The sequence below is a fragment of the Urocampus carinirostris genome, chromosome 12, assembly GCF_059441175.1.
Source record: "Urocampus carinirostris isolate Australia breed hairy pipefish chromosome 12, RoL_Ucar_1.0, whole genome shotgun sequence".
Lineage (NCBI taxonomy): Eukaryota > Metazoa > Chordata > Actinopteri > Syngnathiformes > Syngnathidae > Urocampus > Urocampus carinirostris.
The window spans coordinates 19,842,934-19,867,890 of NC_142360.1; the positions used below are offsets into that span (position 1 = coordinate 19,842,934).

Sequence of the window (24,957 nt, forward strand, 5' to 3'; positions counted from 1 at the left end):
GGGTATCTTTTCTAATCACAACACATTTATTTGCAAACAATTAGGTTTCACATTTATTGAATACGTTAACTGTTTTTTTAACAGTTGAGGGACTGCCGTTTTATATCTGAACCAACTCTCTATGTTATACAAACAACAGTGCCATCAAGTGGCCAGAGAGAACATTTGGTCTGCATTACAGACGCTGCCCTACTTACGGACGATCGTTCGTAAGTTAAATTTGTTTTTAAGTTGCTTCAGTGCTATATTTTGTTTGTTAATATACTGGAAGTATGTTTAAGGCTTGTATAAGTAACCTGGATTGGTTTGTAATGACTTCATGAAATAATATGCTTTTTAAAGATAAATAAAGTTGAGTTTAACTGACTTTTGGAAGATGTGCTTCAAGAGGTCCTCCTCAGTGGTAAAAATTGGACGAAAAAAAAGTGTTCTGACCATCTTCTCAACCGCATTCTTTTTTCCACTTTCATTAAAAAAAAAAAAAAAAAAAAACATCTCGCCTCTTTTTTACACCTTACACCAACCATATTGAATGGATGCACAAGATACTAAACGATAGAAATGTCAAAGTTCTTAGCGCGCTGGGGATACAGTATAGAATGTTTACACATGAACTAGGAAGTAGAGGCCGGATTTCTTCTTCAGGGTGGATGCTGGATGACCTCACAGCGCCACGCGGCGGAAGAAGCACTACAGTACTGTCCTTTACTCGGAAAAAAGGTGCACACAATACAAAATCTAACTCACAGAAATGCCCGGATATATTTCAACATCCCCCCAAAAAATCTTCGTATCTACCGTTTTACGTAAGTCAAATGGTCGTAAGTAGGAGAGCGTCAGTATTTAAATTAAAAAAAAAAAAACAATTTATGATAGAAATGACCTAGAGACTTGTATCTTTCTTTGACTTAGGGCCGGATCCGGCACGAGGGCCATATGTTTGATATATTTTACCCAAAGTTTTGGTCTATGGAAACACCCACCTACGGAGATTGGTTTTACTGAGACGTTATTTATTCAAATATTAAAGCAATCCTAAAATGTATTATGTTGTATCTTATTAGGATACTGTTGATGATCATTTTCAATTTCATGTGCCGTTTTCATATACCTTTATGACGGTGTAAAGGCTATAATCAAATGTTTGCAATTAGAGTAAGGATTTTAGAGTAAATTTCCAACTGGGGGTTCTTTGTACACGTCTCAGTAGAGTAGTAAGACAATCAAACAGCCTGGCTTTAATCTTCAAGGAAATTACAACTCAAGCAACGATATGTTTACATTTATTTTTTATCACATTCGGGCTTTGGGTGAGCTTCACCCAAACACCGTTGAATAATACACAATTCTCAGAACGGTCCAAGTACGCCTTACCCAAGATTATTATCTCATATAAATATGATTGAGTCGGTGCTTATTTCATGCATTTTTCCAAGGTCTCTTTTCATAAATGCAGACCATTTATATAGCGCTTTTCAAGTCAATGAAGACCTCCCAAAGCGCTTTACAATGTGCTTCACGCTTACCCATTCACACACACTCACACACCAATAGGGAGTCAGCCATGAAACATTTAGCGAAATTGGGTAAAAGGTGAGCATCCACCCGGACTGTTCCCACTACTATTCACGGACTTTCCTAGGCAAGTAAAAAAATCTTAAAACTTTATAACCAAAATTCATGTCAAGTCAGATGTTTTTAAAACAAATTTTATATAAAGGGTTTAACCAAGGGATTTTTTTACAACATCCCGCTCAAAACGCAGAGTAAAAGATAGCACTGGCAAAAACTGGCTGATTTAACAAGGAGAACGAACATAAAATAAAGACCAAAATTTCAACCTGCAAAAGGCTTTGTAAGAGTAGAAAAGGTTACAGTGTTTCCCATCCTATACAAAGATTTTGACAGGCCACCAGAGTTTGATTGGTCCCACCACAGTCCCAAAACCTTGTACAAACGCTGCCTTACTTACGAAAGATCATAAGTTGAATTTGTTCGTAAGTTGCTTCAGTGCTTATATTTTGTATGTTGAAGGTTTATATAAGTATGTTTAAGGCTTGTATAAGTAACCTGTATTGTTTTGTACTAAAACATAAACATTTCATAAAATAATGTGATCTATAAAGAAAAAATAAAGTTGAGTTTAACTTACTTTTGGAAGATGCGCTTCAAGAGGTCCTCCGTGGTAAAAAGTGGCCGTAAAAAAGCGTTCCGACCATTTTCTCAGACGCATCAATCTTTGTTATTCCACTTTCATTGCAAATGAAACGGCTCGCCTCTTCTTTACACTTTACACCAACCATATTGATTGGATGTCAAATTTGATACACAGCTGGATTCTGCATTACAGGCTGCCCAGATTTTGATGCCAGACTCCCCTGGCTTACTGGGTAAGTATTGGCGGAAAGGGCAATTGTCACTGAAAGGAATAATATGTTGATCAACCGTCACTTCTGGCCCCGGGTTGAACATCAGTGCAGGGACCCCCACCCATCTGGCCCAGACATACCTGATGGGGGCAGGCTTGTCAGACCAGGCTCTGTGGTTTAATTTGTCAAGTGCATTTGGATCTTTTGGTCATTTAACGTTCTTATTTCTGGTAACAAAAATAAATAAATAACATTTGTAAAAGTTTTCTTATTTAAAATGTTTTTTTCCCTCTATCTTTAACTAAATTGTACTTGAACATAGGCACATTTTTCTATCCTAATATTAAATTGTCACGACCAGAACAGAAGGAGGACCCAGATGCGTAACGTTACTCACAAGTTTATTGAAATATAGAGAAAGGAGCGGCAGCGATCCGGTGCTCGCTGGACGCGGGAAGCAAGCCGCTCACAGGATTGTAGCGTGTTCTGAATGCGGAAGTGGATCTTCCGGAGCGGGAGATCGTAGCGTAGTTAGATGGAAAAACAGGTCGTTAGCCGGGACGGGAGATCAGAACGTGGTCTGGGTCAAAAAACGGGTTGTTAGCCGGGACAGGAGATCAAAACGTGGTCGGGGTAAGCATTTTAATCAGGTGCACTCTGTATTCTGGAACATACGGTACTATGATTGATATACAGTAATTTATTTTCCGTCTAGTATTACGGACAATCCTTTTGTTCCATTTTCATGAAAATCATTTGCAAAGGCCTTTTCTTTTTGAGCTTGGCTCTGCCTCTGTGAACCCACTTAGATGGGTTTGGTGTCTACTGTGTGGATTATAGCACAGTACACAATCCCCAGGCTTTGTTTATCATACACTTTATCACAATTAGGATTGCGGTGAAACAGATTTTCAGGGGGTGAAGCATTGGCAGGCATCTACGAGAAACGCTGGCTTTAATTGGGCAGATAAATATCACAGGCTGTGCTCCCTGTCCCTGCAGCACGACAGCATGCATCACTCTGACTAGAGACTGACCACCAGCAGCGGCGGATATTTACCTTTCTCATCCCCCTGATTCATCTGGTGGCCAGAGTGCAAATAAAGAGCAGGCCCAGACAACTATTTTTTCTACTACCTGACATCATTGCTGAGGCATGGGATTCAGAAAATCATTAAAGTTCAGGGTTCGTACGAGTGATTGAAATCCTTTAGGATGTTTGAATTTTAATCTTGTGCTTTAAAGGTTTCAAAAGGGCTTACATTTTGGGTACAGTGCTTGTAAATGCTTAAAACAATTGCCATGTTTCTTGGCAGTCTAACTCAATTGAGTCTATTGAATAGACCATGCATTTTATAAAGAAGACTGAAATAAGTCTGTTTGAAGAGGACGCCGGCACTGATCTTTGGATGTTTTGCCTTGCCATTGCATTTATTCTTCCCTCGTGATTAACGGCACCTCGCATCGGTTTGTATGGCGTTGTCATTTGAAGCCTCATTGCACCCTACGTCTTGCGCAAGATTTAAGATGGCGTTTCCTAGTTGAAATTTGCAATGGGAAGAACTACGCGCAACTGAAAATGTAAGCCATGTGTTACCGTCATTTTTACCCAACACCTGCATGTGAAGAGCTTTGTCTCGAAAATATTTACACCCATATTGTTCAGATAAACAAATATATTCACAATTTGCTCGAAATCTAAAAATGATACAACTTGATAAGCACAGGTAAATCGAAGTCTGGAAGAATTTATGTTTCTTGGCTTGCACTCACATTAGATGCATGGTGGGATCAATAATACTAATGAAAACAACACTTAATCACAATTTTATATTATTAACAATATAACAATGTATTATTTCATCTGCCCTGCAACTGGCTTGCAACCAGTTCAGGGTGTCCCCTGCCTACTGGCCGATAATTCTGGGATGGGCACTTCTGCGACCCAAGAGAGGATAAACGGTGCAGCTAATACATGGATGGATCGATTACTTATTTTTAATGTACTGAAGAAATTCAAAAAATAGCTTTGAAAGTTCTTAAAAAGTGCTTGAATTTGGCCATACAAAAGGTGTAAAAACCCAGAAAATTACATATGCGTCGTGGCCGTCATAGACTTTCTGGACTAGTTTACAGGCTGGGGGCGTCGCTGCTGTCATGCACTTTCCGGACAAATTTTCAACATGTTACCTAGTGTTTACTATGTTTGTGTACTGTAATGCTAAATGTAATTCACCCTGGTCATCCTAGAAGGGGGATACCACTTGTGAGGTCCCTTCTCAAGGTTTCTCTTTTTCCTCACGCTGAGGTTTTGAGTTGTTCCTTGCCCGCATGTTGGTTTAAGATTAGGTAATTGTATCATTGTAATCCTGTGCAGTCTTTTGAGACATTTTTGTGATTAAGGGCTTTATAAATAAATTTGACTTGACTTGACATAATCAAGAACATATTTGCTCATGTCAAGTATGAAAGCCTTTATTTGAAGAATCGAAGAACAAGTAGTCCTATGGGAGAGTCTAAACAAACGCAATGGGCTGACATCTGTATTCTGCAAAGCACAAGCTCAGGGTTTTTCATAATGAGCAATTTATTGAATATTCATGTCTTTGGCCTTTCCAAACACCTCAGTGGGGCCAGATTGCTCAGTAGTGCGCATGTGTCCTTCCGACGCGTCCCACCACACTCTGGTCGATATTGGGAACCATCAGAGAATGAATGTGGCGGCTGATACTCAAGTAAGAGTATCTATAGAAGATGTATATGTGTACAGCATACTTTGACATATCCATCCATCCATTATCTGCACCGCTTTTCCTCAGTAGGGTCGCGGGGTTGCTGGAGCCCTTCCCATCTATCTTCGGGCAGTGGGCAGGGGACACCCTGAACTGGTTGCCAGCCAGGGACAGACAACTAACTCGTTCATTCACACCTAGGGACAATTTGGACCGGCCAATTAACCTGACATGTATGTTTTTGGAGTGTGGGAGGAAACCGGAGTGCCTGGAGGAAACCCACACAGGCACTGGGAGAACATGCAAACTCTACATGGAGAGGCTGCGGTAGCTGCACTTGAACCCTGAACTTTTACACCGTGGGGCTCGGTGCTCAGCCGCCGTGCCACCCACTTTGACATATCACTTTGTAAAGATAGTGTGAACAGACAGTAAATTCAACGTTTTTTTTTTTTTTGTGGGGGGAGTGGGGGATTCTCAGTGTAATTGATCTCAGATCATACTTTATAGCATATTTCTTCTTTTTAATATGTGTGCGTGTATTCGTGCTCGTCAGTATATCGCTTCATCATATTGCAGCCATTACCGTGCATCTTTGACTCCTAGCTGATTCAAACAGACAGGAAATCCTCAGAAGTGAATGGTAGATGTAGCAGTGTAGTACCTGACTTCTTACTCATAACCTCAGCATTCTGAAACAGAAAGCGCAAAATAATTTAGGGGCGTGGCTGTAGCGGTGGGTTCTGACAAGCACATTATCTCACCATGATTTGCCAGCATATTTTCCTCCACCAGATGTAATTCCACCAAGGCCAGCGCCTATTTTACGAAGAAAACTAAAGGAGGAATGAGAATGAATTAGCATTGGAAGATTGTTAGCCATCTGAATGATCTTAATAGGGATTATTCTCCAACAGGGCAGTGTCCCCTTCCATCCATCTTCCCAACCAACTCCCCCAATACTCCGGTAGAACCTGGGCATGCCAATTCGACCCTTGGCAGCAGCACCTTCAGAAGAGTCGACCCAAGGGCCCAAAGAAACTCTACCGGGAGGACCAGACACCCCCGGTCTAGCAACGTTTCATTTCTTTAATCATTAAAAAAAAAAAAAAAATCTGTGCTAACACAGTTATGTGTCCCCTGTATTTATGCGGCCATATTTATCCTAACATTATTTTCATCTTTAAAAAAGATATTTTTCTATCTCACCTCCATAGCGTGAGCAAAAACAGCGAGTTTTAGCTTGTGCCTTAAATGTTATAATGACACAATGAAATAGTAACATCGTGAGCAAAGCAAACAATACATTACATTTTTCTCCCGATGTGATTTTATTTGCACAGCCATAGCTCTTATGTTGTTACAGTGCTATATACTCAGACAGTACGAACGTCATCTCGAGGTAAATTTGACCCTTATCAAGGGGCGTTTTTACTTCGTGGAGTTCAAGTTTTGCGGGGTGTTTTGGTTATTACTCACCGTGATAACTAAGGTATTACTGTACTTGATTTTCTTTTTTACTTGATAGAAGATAGAGTGCCACAAAGTCTTGCTAAATTATACCTGCCAGTCATCCAAATACACTACCCTATGCCACCAGCAGTTCAAAAATCGGTGAAATCTCATCTAAGGGGGTTTTGCTGTACAATGAGCTCAGCATTCTTTTCTTTTTTGTTGTTTTGACTCCAGGGCTCTCCAACATACAGTACAAGTGCTCATTTGAACCCACTTTATAACACAGCTATTAATAGAAAAGTCAAACTGCAAGACTGATTGACATTCTCCTTTCTTTTCAGATTGGTCAATAAACATTCGAGAGCTGACAAGTGTGTCATTATGTGCACATTGATTTTTCTTGGCATGGTTCTTTTTTCACTCTATTGGCTGACCATTAGTACATATTTTGAAAAAGAAAACTGTCTTCCCTCCACTTTAAACAAATAAAACATGGTTGCATCTCTTCATTCACTTCCGGAACAGACCATTAGTTTTTAATCTGGTCTCCTTGTAATACCGATCGTTACTGACTAAGACTACATAACTGTAACAAAACAATAACTATAGGTTTACAAATGAAAACACAAAATGCTGAATTGGAATTGAATGATTTTTTTTTTGTCACCATCCAAAAGTACAATCAAATTGGAGGGTTTCTCTTTTCAGTAAAAAAAAAAAAAACTATGTAGAAAGCAGCTAGCCATCTGCGAACTATCATAGGATATCCTTGGAATCAGCCAGGTCTCCTCGATGATTAAATACAACCGTCTAAGTTGTTGCGGTTTCCCGCTTGTTTCCCCAGTTGTTGCTTCAAGTCATCCGTTTAATGGGTAATGGATCAGGCATTGGTTGGCTAAAGGCTCGGCAGGGGTGGTTTGTTATGTAGCCGTAACAGTAGGCCGGACTTGCCGCACCGTTATTGCCTTCTCTCCCAACCCCTCCTCGGTTGCTTCCGGGACCCGATATTAATTCATAGAGCACCTGCTCAATATTTCTTTTGGTCTCTTCTGACATTCTTCAGAGTTCGATTTCATTGATGGACTTCTCTTCAATGTAAGGACGTTTTTTTCTTTTCTTTTATTTATTAACTTGTGCGCCTCACAGTATACCAGCCTATAACAATCATGCCCACTCAACACACAAAACCTTCCCTTACCTTCCTCCGTAATAGCATTTGCTGTGTGCCGTCTGCTCAGAACACAATACAAGATACATTGACATCACAATAAAGACAATTCAATTCAATTAAAAATCCGCAGAGCAGTGAACCAGCGATATCCAAAGTATGAAGTAGTGAGGGGTCTCTGTACTGTTCTCTGTAATAATGTGGAGTTCCTGTAGTGAAAAGTAATACAAAGGACAAGTTGGTAGGATGATTTACAGAAGCAATAATGTGTGTCGACGCTGCAAAAAACACATGACACTGGATCCGCCCCATCGTCTAACTGCATTCAATTTTTGCTGACACTCATAAAGCAAGCATTGGGAGCCACTATCCGTAGCAAAGATCCGATATGGACATCCCCAATCAAGCATCTGGAAAACAAATACATCATCAAAGCTCAAAGTATTATGTTTTCAACAATGCATTTCTTCTCTCGCCCAAAACAAATATGACTTCTTAGAATAGAATAGAATAGAATAGAATAGAATAGAATAGAATAGAATAGAACACAATACAATACAATACAATAGTTTTTATTTTCATTGATAAAAACATGTTATTTACAATGAGATTGGACTAGGTCCGTAATCAATTAACTAGTCACAGACTTGACCCAATTAGTCAAATAATTGGATAAGTATTCTTTTATTTATATTTCTCTAATTATTTCTATTTCTATTTCTTTTGTTTCTGTATGTCAACAGTCGAGACGGACGCTATTGCGCATGAGCGCCTCTCACCATGTATTATAATCGTGTAAGATGCAACTATCTATCTATCTATCTATCTATCTATCTATCTATCTATCTATCTATCTATCTATCTATCTATCTATCTATCTATCTATCTATCTATCTATCTATCTATCTATCTATCTATCTATCTATCTATCTATCTATCTATCTATCTATCTATCTATCTATCTATCTATCTATCTATCTATCTATCTATCTATCTATCTATCTATCTATCTATCTATCTATCTATCTATCTATCTATCTATCTATCTATCTATCTATCTATCTATCTATCTATCTATCTATCTATCTATCTATCTATCCATCCATCCATCCATCCATCCATCTATCTATCTATCTATCATTTGCCACCAAAAACATTTTAGTGGTAGTTCTTTTTTAATCTACTGTTGTTGCCCCTGATAAGCAGGTAGGAGCCTTTGCATGGATGATGCTGCTATTGGTGTGTTTGTGTGTAAATGAAGCACATTGTAAAGCGCTTGGGAAGTCTTCAGTGACTTGAAAAGCTCAATATAAATGCAGACCATTTCCCATTTACATTCCCTGAGTTATGGTGGAAGAGACTATGCCAAAATGCGGAATCCAACCGGTGCTGTGAAAACTTTGAAAAGTTCTCTCTTCTGACTGCATGCAGACAACTCACAAAATCTCCCTCCGCATTAATCATGACCCTGACTTCCAAGTGTCGATCTCTGACCTTTCACACGGCGTTCCGGTCCGTGACAGATGGAGATGAAGCTTTTGTCTTCCCATCAGATTATTGATTCTGCACACACATGCAAAGACACACTCAGGCTGTAAGACTTCAAAAGAGGATCACTCATAGCGTTTGCTGTTTGGACAGATGCAAATATTTTGATGAAACGCAAGAAAATACAGTATTAAATGTAAGAAATATATATTTAAAAATTGTTTCCCATTGTTTTGGCTTCACGATGATGATAAATAACAAGGAATTTTCACTAAGCAATTTACTTAAGTTCATCCCAATCATGAGGCTTAGAGTGAACGATTTGCACAAATCAATTAGAAAGTAATATTTCTAAGTGTGTGATAGTCCATATTTAAATGGCATACTCAGCTTGCAAACCCAATCAGGACTGCCACTCATGTCTTTTGATGTCTTGTTTTCCTGAGTAAATTACTTTAAAAGGTCCATTGCGGAATTAAAATTGTTACTGGTCATGTACTGTAGCTGGATAGAATATATCAAAAGAAAAGTGTCAATCCTCATATTTTTATCAGAAAAAAAGAGTTTCTTTCCCGAGCTTTTACTATTGTTTAGAACATAAACAACATGGCAAGTGTCTTGAAAATACTGGTTTCCAAGAACATTTCTGAAAAAAAATCTATTTGTGAGAGGATGCATTTCAAGCAGAACTTTCCCCTTTTTGGGGCATTTTTAATACCTCCAATAACTTACAATGTTTTCCATAAAATAAAACTCTATTGCAAGAACACTAAGCTGATGCATGAACGATGCATACATTTTGCAAGAACTTTGCAAGATTTCTGGTGACGTGTTCACATGATTTCGGTCACCATGGCGGTCAGGTTCCTGCAGCTGTGCGTGAAATTTCTCTCTGCTCCGAAAAAGCTTGAAGATGTAACTGTACTTACCCAGATATTCGCTACTCTGATCATACTGCTTCTCTATGCTTATCCATGTATACGCGAAGCAAGACTAGGAAGTGGAGGGTTAATCGATGTGTGGATAAACATCTGATCAAAGTCACTTTTGCTGTTTAATGGTGATTCATCACACTAAAATTGTACCTAGAAGCCTGATACTTACTGATGAGCTGCGCCAAACCCTTTATATTAGTTTTAAAAATATAAATAAAACAACAACAAAACAGTATTTTTATGTTCTGGCACTCAGGGACAATGCTTCAGAAAATGTATTTATACCTTATGGCAATGAATTAGTTAACTGCAACTGTGCATATTGGCTTTTAACTTTTCTTAAGTTCAGCCATGCGCCGGGCAGGATTGTCAGAAAGGATTGCTTGTCGTTGCTTTTAGTTTGACTTTTTGCATTTTCAGCTATTACTTATGTTTTTTGTTGATGTTGACTGTTTATTGTTTGTTGATTTCCTTGCAACATCCATCGCCTGTTCATCTTAAGAGGATTATCTAATGTGTGACCCTTTTCAAGGGTTCTTAGTTTTCCCTGCTATTTTTTTTTGAGTGCTTGAAATCCTTGAAAACGCTTGAATCATAATGTTATGTTTTGAAGCTTTGAAAAAAGCTTGAATTTTGGGTCAAGTGCTTGTCAAGTCAAGTCAAGTCATGTTTATTTGTGACGCCCTTAATCTCAAGGAGTCTCAAAGGGCTGCACAGACCACAGATTATTGCAGACTACAGACTACTAATACACCCTCCCCTGATCTAAAATCCATATGAGAACAACGAAAAACTCAAAAACCTCAACATGAGGAAAATTAAGAAACCATGAGAAGGGACCACACATGAGGTAATGATTTTGCACCTCGGGGGACTGTAGATAGTAGTTTAATGCTTCAAATTGTTGCTATGTTTCTCAAGAAGTCTGCTTAAAAAGGAGGCCTACACTGCTCTCTGGTGGCATGGCGTTGCCTTTGTATTTCTTTTTCCCTCTTAATTAACTGCAGATGCCATTAGTTTGTATCGCATTGTCATATGAAGCATCATCGCCCCCTATGGATCGCACCCAAATGGACGGGTGCATGCTACACATACACAGGTAACTATGATATCTATTTTAGTGCAAGGGTCACGTATCAATTATGGACATTTTTTATGGGCCGTGCAAAAAAATTATGTCACATTTCTCAGTGGAAAATTATAATGGGAAGAACTTCCTGCAACCTTTTAGCGAACACCTATTATAGCGTGAGATTTGTCTCAAATTGAAACATATTTGCGATTTACTGAGGCTCTAAAAATCATGTTTTGATAAATCGCAGATACATTCGTGGCTCTACACAATACACGATTCAGACAGAATTTTTTTTTAATAGTACTGGATAAATGTAAATACTGGGTTTGAAAGTCCTACAAAAGTGCTTGAATTTGACAATGATTCCTGAATTAAGATCAGGGAATGGTGTAGATGTGGCCAGTGTGGTCCTCTGAGAGATTTTTTTATTAACGGCAATAGAAATAAATGTGACTGCACTTGACTTCTAATTTTTACATTCATTATTTCACCCAAATGTATGCTGTGAAAACAGCAAACATCTGATTTATAGTCCAGATACAGTAGCTCATAACCTTAATGAACATTAGTCACACCGAATGTTGCGAAATATGAATTTTTACAGTGGAAAAAAACAACCATTTAATAGACATTAAACCCCTCATTAGAACAGAAGCTTATGTGTCTGCTGCTGACATACTTGATGTGGCTCTGCACCACACCATCACGAACAATCATCACTCCCTCAGGCTAATTTGTGTGGAACATTAGAAGGGTGAATCACTGAATTCATCTTTGATAATGATTCCATTATGGAATAATGCTCGTAAGCCACTGTGCACTTGCCTGGAATGTATTTGTGGCCTAAGTCATTTGCTCCGTGCCACCATTCCTCACATCTCCATTCTTTATTCATCTAGTCAACCTCTTAGCATCAAGCAGGGAGAATATGAGGACATGCCAAGCAGACAAGCACGATAAGGGTTCTATCTTGACTTCTGCCTCTCCACTCTTGACACTCTCACAATCACACTGGTCTGTCAATATAGCTGCCGGGCCCACTTCAGTACATGGGAAAACCGACCAAAACTAATCAGTAAGGCTTGCATTCTTGCAATGACCAGGACTGTTTCTGATCAAGACTTTATTTTCATTGAAAAAATCTACAGGCACACAACACAACTTATCTGCTCCAAAATCATTCAGTTATCACTCACTGTATCGCTGTTTACTTTTTCCGGTTCCGATACTTTGTGAATTTTGAATTTGATTTTCTTTATTGCCATTGTTTTCAACATATTGTGCATTGTACTCTGAGCAGACAGCACACAGAAAATGCAATCAGAGGAGCAGGTTAAGGTGGGTTTTGTGTGTCGGGTGGGCGTGGCCGCCTGTGTTCGCAACTGTGATAGGCTGGGGTATATTTAGACAGCTGGGGTGGGTGGGCGCACAAGTCAATGTGTCAACACCAAACAAACTGTGAAACATGGTGACAGCTATTATTTCAGTGTCTTGATACATTGAAGAGACTTACAACCACATCAAACTTTGAGAAAAGTCAAAATAATGCAACAACATTTTGATCAGCAGTGGATGCTCCATGGGTTGTTATCAGGTCCGGGAATTGATTGAGGTTCCATTGGGAGAAAAACAAAAATAGCAGTTTTGCAAGTCCGGCCTACTGGTGCATAACAAGCCATCCCCGCCGAGGTTGTTTCTCACCTGCGCAAGATCCATTACCCATGAAGCGGATAACCTGGAGCTACATCTCGTGTATAACCGCTATATTTCATCACAGAGACCTAGGTCAATCCTAGGATACCTGAGACTAGCACGCAAATATCCTACTGCTCTTAAAATTGCTTTCTTATGCTCTAAAGAGAAACCCTCCAATTTAATTTTAATTTTGTGTATTGACAATTTAGACTATTCATTCAAATGCAATTATTTGTTCTCTGTTTTAATCATTAGATCTATAGTTGTTATGTTTTTGTACTCTTAGTCAGTAAGGCTGTCATCTCTAGGTAAGTTTGACCCTTGAGGGCATTTATGAAGGGGTGTTGCTACTTTGCATATTTTTACGTTTCTTGTGCAGGGGGTTGGGGTTTCGGGGTTTAACACCCCATTACCTGCGACAACCGAGGGATTACTGTATGTTCCAATCAAAAGTGTGAAGCCTAAGCTCACAGGATATAACTGGAACAATGTTAACATTTTTTATCCAAACACTGATCAAAATTAAAACATTTTCCATTTATATGTAAAATCTCAATAGATAGTCATGTGTTATGCTCAGTTTTTACACAAATCTAAGTGACCAAAATAAAGTTTTGCAAAACAAAGCTAAGGTTAAGGGACATACTCTATCTGTGTGGACCAACCAGCTGGCCAGCCAACACCATGTGTGGTTTTTTCCCAACTCACGTATTCATTAGCTAATGTAATAAATCCTAGCATCGCCAGTTAGCACACATGTTGAGGCTCATTTAGACTCTGCAATGGAGTGTATTCATTTCGCAAATGACGCTTGCGTGAGTGCCCTTTTTCATCATTCAAAGTGTATCTGACGAGTTCCTGCTTTTTGACTCATTCAGTTGCCGCCGGTTCCTCTAGATACAAATTTGGAGTGCCAGCAATTCATAATGTAACTGACATATCAAGCCGTTGATTATGCTGTGAATGTTGCCTCTGGTTCAAAAACTGGGATGCTTTTCTCTTGTGGTCCTCATCAGATTTTCAAGTTAAGTGTTTTTCAATTTGTCTGATTTCTGGAGCCACCGTCCCAACCTGAATACGGGGTTCGTACAGATGCTTGAAATCCTTGAAGATACTACAATTTTAATGATGCAATTCAAAGTATTGAAAAGTGCTTGTAAATGCTTGAAATTGCTGCCGTGCCTCACAAGTCTGCTTAAAAATGACACAGACAATGATCTCAGATTGTTTGGTTTCCCCACTGCATTTCTTCTTCCCTTGTGACTAACAGCAGCTCATCTTTTGTTTGTAAAGCATTGTCTTATAGAGTTTGATCATGCTGTACGGGTCACGCCCAAGAGGACAGGTGCATGCCACACCTAAACAGAGCTCTATGAATAGTAGCTCTATGTAACCATTTTTGCAATGGCTACATATCAATTATGGGCATTTGTAATGGGCCGTGCCCCTCCCCCCATAAAAACATAAGGTAGCGTTTCTCAGTTATAAATTGCAATGGGAAATACTTCCTGCATCTGAAAATGTAAGCTATATATTCAAACAGTCATTTTTATCTACTACTTTATGTATATTTTTGACATATTGTTCTGGTCGACAAATTTACTCAAGATCTAAAAATGATATATCTTGATAAATGCAAAAGCAAGATTAAAAAACACATTGATGAATCACAGATATATTCGTGAATCTGCAAAATTCATTATTCGTTTAATCGTACTGGCGAAATTGGAAAATTGTCAATAAAAGTCTGTAACAAGCGTTTGAATTTGGCCATAAAAAAAGCTAGTTCTAGCTAAAGCTAGTATTTCAGCGGCTCGTTCGATTGATTCGAATTTCATTAATTAAATTAGACTCTCAGGAAAGTCAGAGTAGCGCAAAGTGTGGATTGTAATCAGGTCCAATAAGAGTCTGAGGTGGCGTTGAAAGAGGTGGAAAAAGTGCCACAGCAGGTCTGTACTACTGCCACTTACACACCCAAGCCAGATGCATTAACCCACGAAACAGCTGAACTGGCACAAAAACTCGTGGGACACCGCTACATTCGGGACAGTTGTATTTTAATTCTCGGAGAGAACTGTTTGAATTCGAGGATATTCAATGCTAGTGTAAAGCTGGCCAGCCGCTCTCTAAATCGCTTTCTTACCCTCCAATTTTGTTGTACTTTTGTTTAGTGACAATAAAGACCATCTATTCAACTGCAATTCTTTGTTCTGTGTTTATATTTTCTAGATCTGTAGTTATTATTTTGTTACAGTCCCTAAGGACGTCATATCTAGGTAAGTGTGATCCTTGGGGGCTTTTATGACAGGGTGTCGATAATTTAGCTGGGTACTTTTCAAGGAGGGTTCTGCCTCCCATCTACCACAGTTACAGAGGTAATACTGTATACATAATTATCAATTGCATTACATGTGTCTTAATAAACTAGTAATACAACATGCCAATTCCTTAGTGAAATATAAGCCACCAGCATGTATGTTTACTTTCAGGAGTGCTGTCTCATTAACAAATCAGAAGTTGTTCTGTTGTGTTGGGAGAGAAAACCTTTAGGAATAGCAGTCTCATTAATGAGGTGTGCTTTACAATCGACACAGCGGTACAGTTCACAGGTATGTTGTTATTATTATTATACATCAATGTCTGATTAAACAAAGCCTTGGAGCAACATCTAATTAGCTGGTCTTGAACATAAAACTCACATTTTTCCCCAAACTGCTATTTTAGTGCTACATATTGTTGGTTTTAAAAATGATCTACACTCGGATTAGTGGGCGTTGTATTTTTTTGGAAGATCATTCCACTCAATTATGTTTAGCATGGATAAGCACTAAAGACAGCCAAAGAGGGTATTGTTGTTATTGCTTTGGTTTGGAATGTGAATAACAACTCCTTTTCCCACTGCACTTTCCACCAAGGTCAATTAGACCAAGTGGCCAGTGCTGTTCTTTGCACTCTAATTGGAAAAACTGGATAGCGGCAATAACATTTACTCAGTGATGGTATTTTGTGTTTTTTGTGTCGAAAATCAGCACGGCATGGCCTGCCAGGGCTCAGAGAGGAGCTCAATTGTGCAGCTCGGCAAGGCTACAGGTTTCGTAGAGGTGCTTGTAATCCTTAAAAATGCTTCATTTTAAACCTTATAATTTTAAGTTTTGAGCCGTGCTTGAATTTTGGGTTAGGTACTTGTGAATGCTTGATTCTTGGCAGCTTGAATCGATAAATCATGCATTATATCACGACGACTACATTAAGTCTGCTTAAAAGTGACACTGACACTGCTCTCCGGTGGCTTCGCTTTGCCATTGCATGTTTTCTTCCGTCCTGATTAATGGTGGTTTTAATTAATTCTTTACGTGTCGTGCCCAAAGGTTAGGGTAGTGTTTCCCAGTGGTAATTTGTAATGGGAAGAACTTGGCGCAACTGAAGATGTTAGCTAAATGTCACTTATGCAGGCAGAGATTTGTCTAAAAATATGTACACACATATTTTTCGGCAAAGGTGAGTGCGCATGGCGATGGCAGCCTCAATCTTGAGCGTTGCAAATGAGTCAAAATTGATTTCTACATGCATAAACATGGCAAAAAAAAAAGAAGAAACCTTATAATTTTCGTAGTGAACGTGTAGAATTCTTTTTTTAATGATACTAATCATACTAATATTTTATTACTGCAGTCCAAATGATTAAAATTGCATGATTTAGTAAATGTTTTCACTTCACAACTGCTATTTAAGGTCAACAAAAACATAGTGCCAGAAAACATCCAAAAATTATTCACTCGGAAAGAACGAAGTTATAACTTAAGGGGCTGTAGTAAATTCAAAATCCCAAAAGTGAGAACCACCAGGAAAAGTATGTGTGTGTCTGTGTGTGTAGTCAGAATTTGGAACAATTTACAAGACAAGATTAAACAATGTCCAACTATTCACGTCTTCAAATTAAAATACAAAAAAACATAATTGGCAGAATACATAGATCAGGGGTGTCAAACTCATTTTAAGTCAGGGGCCACACAATAGAACAAACATTCTGTCGGGGGCTGGACTAGTAGAATAAAGAGAAAGAAAAAAGAGATAAAGAAATAAGAGAAAGAGGGAGGGAAAAGAGAGGGCGGGACAAAGACAGAAAAAGAGAAAGAGGGAGAGAGCGTGAGAAACAAAAGAGATAAAAAGTCATGAGAGAGGGGAAAGAAAGGGAGAGGAAGAAAAAAATCCAAAGAGAAAGAGAAAGACAGGGGGAGAGAAAAGAGAAAACAAAGCGCGAAGGGTATGAAGAGAGAAAGAGAAAAGAGAAAAAGAGAGACACAGATCGTGAAAGAGACAGAGTGGGAGAAAAGGACAGAGAGAGACAAAGAAACAAAGAGCAACCTAGGAAGAGAAAAAGAGAGACACAGAGAGTGAAAGAGACAGAGACAAAGTGGGAGAAAAGGGGTGGAAAAGAAAGAGAGAGAGAGAGAAAGAAATACAAGTACAGTGTCTTTGTTTGAGGCACCTGGCTTTGGCAACATCAAGTTGACCTATTTCAACCTGCAGCTTGTTTTTCTCTTGCGCTTCTCTGAGTGTTGTCTCGTGGGCCGGATTCAATCCCTTAGCGGGCCTGATCTGGCCCGCGGGCCGCCTCTTTGACACCTGTGACATAGATGAAGAAAATGGAGTATGAGTGATACTAGCGATTGGAAATACTGCATTTACAACTATATTTAACCTTGTTATTGTTACTATTATTATATCATAACTGTTATTATTGCTATTGTAGTTATTATCCTTGGTGTCACAATGATATTTAGAGACTAGTAGCATTATAACGTTAATAGATGGGTACGACGATGATTAGTGTATAAAATAAGTGACTATTGTTATAATCATAATTTTTGATATCTGACCTATGTAATATGTATATCCCTGAGATTTTGTTATATTTAGACACAAAAGAGCTATCTGTAAAATGTAATTAATAGGGAAGATGAAGGGGTAGGGAAAATAAGTGTGCTTCTTACTACCCCTTTTCGAACATGTTCACATTATTTTTGTTGTTGAGTCATTGTTTTTGTTCTGTTTCTATTTAATGATCGAAATAAAATTTTCATTCATTCATTCATTCAATTACCCGCCCGGCAGTGCACCACTAATAGAAAAGGCCCGCGAGTTAAAGGCAACTTCGAGCAAACGTCTTTTTTTTACAAGACGGGTAAAAACTTAAAAAGCAACCGAAGCCTCTTTTAGAGCCACATCATTTTTGATAAAGAGGACAGAGACATTTTCAGACGTAAAGAGGCTAACAAACAAATTAAATGTCGTTGGTGGCAACAGTTTAGTGCCAAGGTTGCACATTTAGTGATTAGTAGAAATGTGATATTTTATCCATATTTAATTCGAAGAGAGTTTGTTTTTGTTCCTACATAATCTATCATTAGGACAAACATGGTGCGGAGTTCATGAAACTGATACCGTAAAATCCGGACTATAGAGCGTACCTGATTATAAGCCGCACCCACCACTTTTTAAGTGAATTGCCACTAATGTACTTACACAAGCCGCACCTGTATATAAGCCGCGTGTGCCCGCATTAAAACATGTGACACTATCACAAGCTTAATCCAAACCAGGCTATAGGTTCCTCGATTGTAACTCAGTAGATAATACACAACCCTGAATCCACAGTCGGCATCATGAATGGGAAATGATACCCGTAATTAACGTATGATGCAGACTTTTAAAGTCCGGGTCCCGTTGAAAGTAATCCAAAGAAAAAAAATAAATATTTTCAACGTTAAGGGTGGGAAAAATATATATCCACTATTGTCCGCTGCGACAACAAACAGATCTACCTGTAACTCAGCTTTACCACACTTCCCATCAGCCCGCGTTTGCTCCGCTCCTTCTTTTTGATTCGCCCGTAGAACACATAACGGAATAAGTCTCTAAAATAAATACATTACAAAAATATACAGCTGCAAATACATATTATACATGGTTACACATATTTACGAAGAAAGACCAAGAACACCGAGAGAGTTTTCAAAGCTTTAATAATAATAATATAACTTTCATCCCAAACCGTGCCTGTGAAAGGTACCACCACGCTAGTAGGATCACGCTCGCAATGCATCAAACGTGCATGTTAAAAAAAAGCATCCCGCAATTGTGAAATTAACGGTAAATCGTCCTCAACTTCCTCCACGTAACTATTGCCATCAAAGGCGTCTTCCTCATTATCGGAAAGTACCTTTATTCTACAGGCATTGTATGCATAAACTTAGAGGTTGCAGTCTTTCTCGGTGCACATAGTCTGCTGGTCTTAATCTTACCTTTTATACTCCAACGCTGCTGGTGGCCCTTAGAAATATTACATAAATTGGCCGCTTCACTGAATAAGCCGCAGGGCTGAACATTTGGGAAAAAAGTAGAGGCTTATAGTCCAGAATTTACGGTAATAGCGTCTTGAAAAATTTAAATTGATTTGCGGCAAAATGTTGTAAAAGTTGTAATTATTTTCCTTTTGTTTCCTTTTCCGCATTTGTAATTGAAACAATTGGAAATTACGGAGAAATCAAATATTGCATGCCGAAGTCTTCGGAATAATGATTAATCATTACAATAAATTCTCACGTAAAATACCAGTAAGATAGAAAATTAAATTAATCAATTAATTAAATTTAAATTGTTGTTTCTGAAGTGCGTTATCAAGGTGCCCTTTGTATTACTCCGTGCCCTTGTCACGGTTGCCATGGTGCCCAATCGGCACCAGCTGCGGCTCATTGACAGACTGGCTTCCCTTTTATTTAAGCTCAGTACTCTCAGTCACCCTTTGTCAGTCTGTCAACAAACCTCTGTGCCTGCAAGACGTGAGTTTTGACTCTGTCCGGTTTCCTGTTGGTATTTCGTGTCCGGTATTGTTTCCCGTCTATTTTGTCCTGTTTAATATGGGTCTCCAGTTTTGTTCCCGTCTAGTTTGTCCTGTTTAATTTCGATATCCAGTTTTGGTGTCAATCATGTCCGTCCCGTTCTGTCCGGTATCAACATCATCTGTCCAGTATCGGCTCGTAAAATTGATATCAATCTCGTTGGTCTCCTGCTTTCTGTTGTTCCACGCTAGACTTCTGTCTTTCTTCTTTCGTCCAGCGATTGCCGAATCACTGGCGTTTTGTGTGAATGTGCATGACTGCCCCATTTCTCGTAAAATAAAAGATTGTGTGAGAAACGTCAGGCATTTGGGTTCTCCTTTACTTGCACCCCTTAGCTTGTTTTTGTGGGATAAATAATAGATATGGAAACAACAATGAATAATTATTATTATTAACAATGTAATAAAGTGTTATTATTCAAATAGTATTGGATAAGTTGGAAAATTGGCTTTGAAAGGCGTTAATTCGTGCTTGAATTTGGTCATGAAAAAAGTGTGCGAACCCTGAGAATATCTGAACACTTGATAGTGCAGCTGTAAGCATTTTCGTAACTCAAGGTGGCATCATTAGATGCTTAGTTTTTTTTTCTCTCTCTCTTTTTTTACCCCGCTGTGTCTGACAGGAGAAAGAAGAGATGCTGCCTGGATCAGCATGGCACATCACTCTCTGCACCTCCCACAGGGCTAGCAGAGGGGAAATTACAAGGGAATGGCAAAACATGACAATCATTGTGTTAATGAATTAGCATGCAAGGAAAACAAGTAGTGAACGCAGACAAAGGATAAATGCTAAATTGTCCTAACTAAATATTGAGCACTTTGGTTGTAAATCTCAATTTGGTATTGATCTGCACAACCCAAAGGAGAACATTTGGTAAGAAGGTAGTGTTATTCTTTATTTGACGTTCTGGCTCTCTATTCATTTTATTTGAGAATAGTTTGGCCACTGCAGTCCATGTTACCCAAGAACTAGCCAATTATTTATTATGTTTTCTCAAACTAAATTACTTTTTGTCCATCATTGTTATCTTTACACTAAGGCTTGGCACCACTGACCTCATAAAACACTGGTTCTCAATTGGTCTGACTTCAGGACCAACCATTCAACCTCAATAACATGCTGCAACTCTAATCAAGAAAAAAAATCCACTTCTCTAATTGATCTAATGAAATAAGTTGCGCAGTTTAATGCAGGGATAGCAGAATATATTCATGTTTTTCTTCCCCAAAAAACAAAATGACCAGCAAAACCCAACAATTACGGAACATACACACATAAGACTACATCGCTTATAAACAAGACAACAACAACATAGATGCGCACATAAATAAGAGTGACGGTGCATATCCAAAACTCAATAATGTCTGTGTACATACCCTGCTTTACATTTGCAGTAAGAGTCAGTCAGAAATGACAAATCTGAATTTACAGACGCACCCTATTAACGACTTTTTTCGAGGTGTCGAAAAATATTATACATTGCTGTTAGTTAGATTTTGTATTGTGTGCATCTTTTTCTGAGTAGAGGACAGTACTGTGGTGCTGTGAGAGGTCACCTAGGCTCCATGCCGAAGAAGTAATCCGCTTCCTCTTCCTAGTTTGTGTGTAAACATTCTATACTGTATCTCCAGCGCGCTAAGAACTTTGACATTATACTGATTATACTGACATTTTTATTGTTTAATATCTCGTGCATCCATTCAATATTGTTGGTGTAAAGTGTAAAGAAGAGGAGAGCTGTTTCTTTTGAAATAACAGTGGAATAAGAAAGATTGATGCGGTTGAACAAATGGTTGGATCACTTTTTTTCACGTCCACTCTCTACCACGGAGGAGGACCTCTTGAAGCACATCTTCCAAAAGTAAATTAACCCTAACTTTACTTATCTTTATAGAGCATAATATTTTATTAAATGTTTATTTTCAAGTACAAAATAATACAGGTTACTTATACAAGCCTTAAACATACTTAACATAGCACTGAAGCAACTTACGGACGATCGTCCAGAACGTTTTTCAGTTGGGTTGCGTCTGTATTTCTATGTGTAGCTGGCACGGCCCGATGACTTCCTCATAGTTTGGCAACATTACAAGTTTATTAGCGTCTTTTTACACCTTAATGCCATAAATATAACTCTGTACCTAGTAATATAGACCTTTATCTAAAATTATATATTTGAAATGTAGATTTACAGTTACTACACTGCAGCTGGTTGTGCCGCTGCTGATAATTTGCCTGAAACGAGGGGTTTTCTATTCTGTTCCGAGTTGGTAACGTCTTTTTTGATCATATCACCATTCAAAATAGCAACTACCATATAGTTAGAGATTACATATGTGGATTTACTGATACCCCGAAAGAAAAGGCGATTAAGGGCTGAATGACGTGACAACCGACTCTACCAATCAACAGCTGGTTTCCTCTGAAGCGGCTTTTTTTTCTCTTACAATTGGTCGATTTGCATTTTTGGGATTCTGTGTTGTTCACTTCAAATATTCTTTCCCAGTCTTAATGTATTTATATAAAACTGTAAAATATATTATACTTTTCTTCATTTCTTTTTTTCCTTTTGTTATCGTATTTTTTATTTTGTTTGTTTTATATTTTTTCTATTTAATTTTTTAAACTCACTTTGTATTGTTCACTGCAGATTGGTATTTTAGTATGTTGTTTACTGTTTATATTTGTTGCACTTGAGACGTATGAGAAATCTGTCACAAGGTTCGATAACACAACAACCTGTCTGTTCGTCTATATTCAACTGACTCAAATACTGTTTAAAAATGTTAAATTCTATGACACATAACAACCTAATTTAAGAATAATAGAAATAGTTACCTTTTCTGGTAACTAGTTACTTTTACTATAGATTAATTCTGTTACTAGCTCAGTTACTTTTTATAAGAAGTCGTGAGTTATTATAACTACTTTTTTCCAAGTAATGTCCCCAACACTGTTGTCGAGTCATCACGAAGTCTCTGTGAAAAAGCCAAATCTGGGTTCCAACTATAAGGTTTGTGTATTGTGTGCAAAGTGTTGAGTCATCTTCATGTTTGATTTTCTTTTAGCACGCGTCAAAGAGGTTTTTAACTGCAGAATAAGCAGTCGAGTGGCTCGGCTCCATTGAAGGAACGTGATTAAAAACATTGGATTCAGGACATATGGATTGAATCTATTGGCTAAAACACCATTATTGGTTTCTCAATTTGTTTCTGCCTTAAGTTGATGAACTCTCCAACAGCAGAAAAATAGAATAATGATTCGATGCTCAGAATTGTTGACAATCATCTTCCCTCTAACACTTTTTTCTTGTTTATTATTCAAGTTGTAATATTTATCATGTCTTAAATTCTTTTTTTCAGTCATTAGATTCAAGCCTACGTCCCAATTTTTGGACTGCAATCTATCGCTCATTAAATCTGGCTGCTTGCTTTTTTGTTATAAATGTCATTCTGACAAATTAATCTTGCGAAACATTTAAAGGTTGGATTAACTCGGAGTTCGAAGCCCTGCAGGCTCTAAAACATTACCTGATATTGGTCTCACTCCACACAAACAAACTGATTTCTGGTAACTCGGTTTTTGGAAAATATTATTGAATCTTATTCGAGAGAATTACACACCAGACCTAGAGCACTTAACACAGGCATGGCTCGGGGCCGGGATGTTCTCAGATTGGCCGTATCAGTAAAAGAAGGTTAATGTCAAGTATTTAGCTTTGTTTTTCAGTACTATGCTTCATCATTCAACATTTTTAGCCTATCCTACTATTTATAATCACGGTTGAAAAGGGATCTTTTCTGATGACAACACATTTACCCATAAACAATGGCAGAGAATTATTTTCATGTTTGGCATCAAATCTTTTGACATTTTTTTCAACAGTTGAGTAAATAGAGCTTTACATATGAACCAACTTAAAAAACTCAAGTGGGATATATGAATAAAAAGATGCTTACCTCAATTGTCATACAGCCCCAAAATAGAATAAATAGAATAAATAAATAACATAAACAGGCAATAACATCAAATCAAACTACTATGCCGGATCTACAGAAGCTGAGAAAATACTGCAACAAATAGTCTTTAACGTGAAAACAGATTGGACGTCAGCTCTTTTATACCCTTAATGACCCAATGCAGCCTGGTCATCCTGGAAGGGAGATTTTCTCATGTGATGCCCCTTTTCAAGGTTTCTTAATTTTGTCATACTGAGGTTTTTGAGTTATCCCTTGCCCCCATATAGGTTTTAGATCAGGGGATTGTGTACTAATAGTCTTTTACTCTGTAAAGCCTTTTGAGACTTCTTGTGATTAAGAGCGATACAGATAAACATGAATTGACCCTATCGGCAGGAAAGAGCATTTTATTTGCATTTATTAAGAAAAATATTCAATATAAATATAACAACTTTTGATAGGAATGTGCTAGATACTGGCTTTTTGTTGTACTCAGAACTTTATGGTGGGCTGGAATTAGATAATTCAACGAGCCGTGGGTCGCATGTTTGACATCCCTGACTAAACATGATTGACGACAAATACAGCATAACTAATCGATGGGCATTTTAAATGATAAGATGTAGGTTGAGATTGAATTTAGCATTGAATTATGTTGAGCATTTAAAATTGGTGCTAGCCGAGGACAATGGGACTATTTTTCTTTCCAATGGAATAAGCTCTGTTAAGGAGTTTACAACCTACTACTATTCGTCCATTTCTTGGAACTCTTACCACACTGCTTCAATATGCCTACTCGCTATATAGGGCCACGCTCCCAGACCCATCCGCCAGAAAAATAAGGCAAATCGAGGATGTTTGGCTTCCTCTATGTGTGGACAAGCCACCAGTGTCATCTAAAGGTGATTTATCATACTAAAATAATTCCTAGAGGCTTGACACCTACCGATGAGCGTCACCAACCCTTTAGAACAATGGTTCCCAAACATTTGCAGGTTGGCACCCCTTTGGCTCCCCAGTGTATTCCTAGCGCCCCATACCACCCCCATAAGGCAATGTACAAATGACTTGTGTTTCCTCTGGACCGAGCAACTTCGAAAGTAAATTCTGCAACGAGCGTTTTCTTCTGTTCCACGTCCGCTTCGTCAAAAACAAAGTAGGTCCAAACAGGTGATGTAC

General features: G+C 38.3%; 1 protein-coding gene across 2 annotated transcripts in view; it reads left to right on the plus strand.

Moving 5' to 3' along the window:
- negr1 (neuronal growth regulator 1) overlaps positions 1-24,957 on the plus strand; it is a 225,498-nt gene that overhangs the window by 62,478 nt on the left and 138,063 nt on the right. The gene's annotated exons all lie outside the window — the stretch shown is intronic.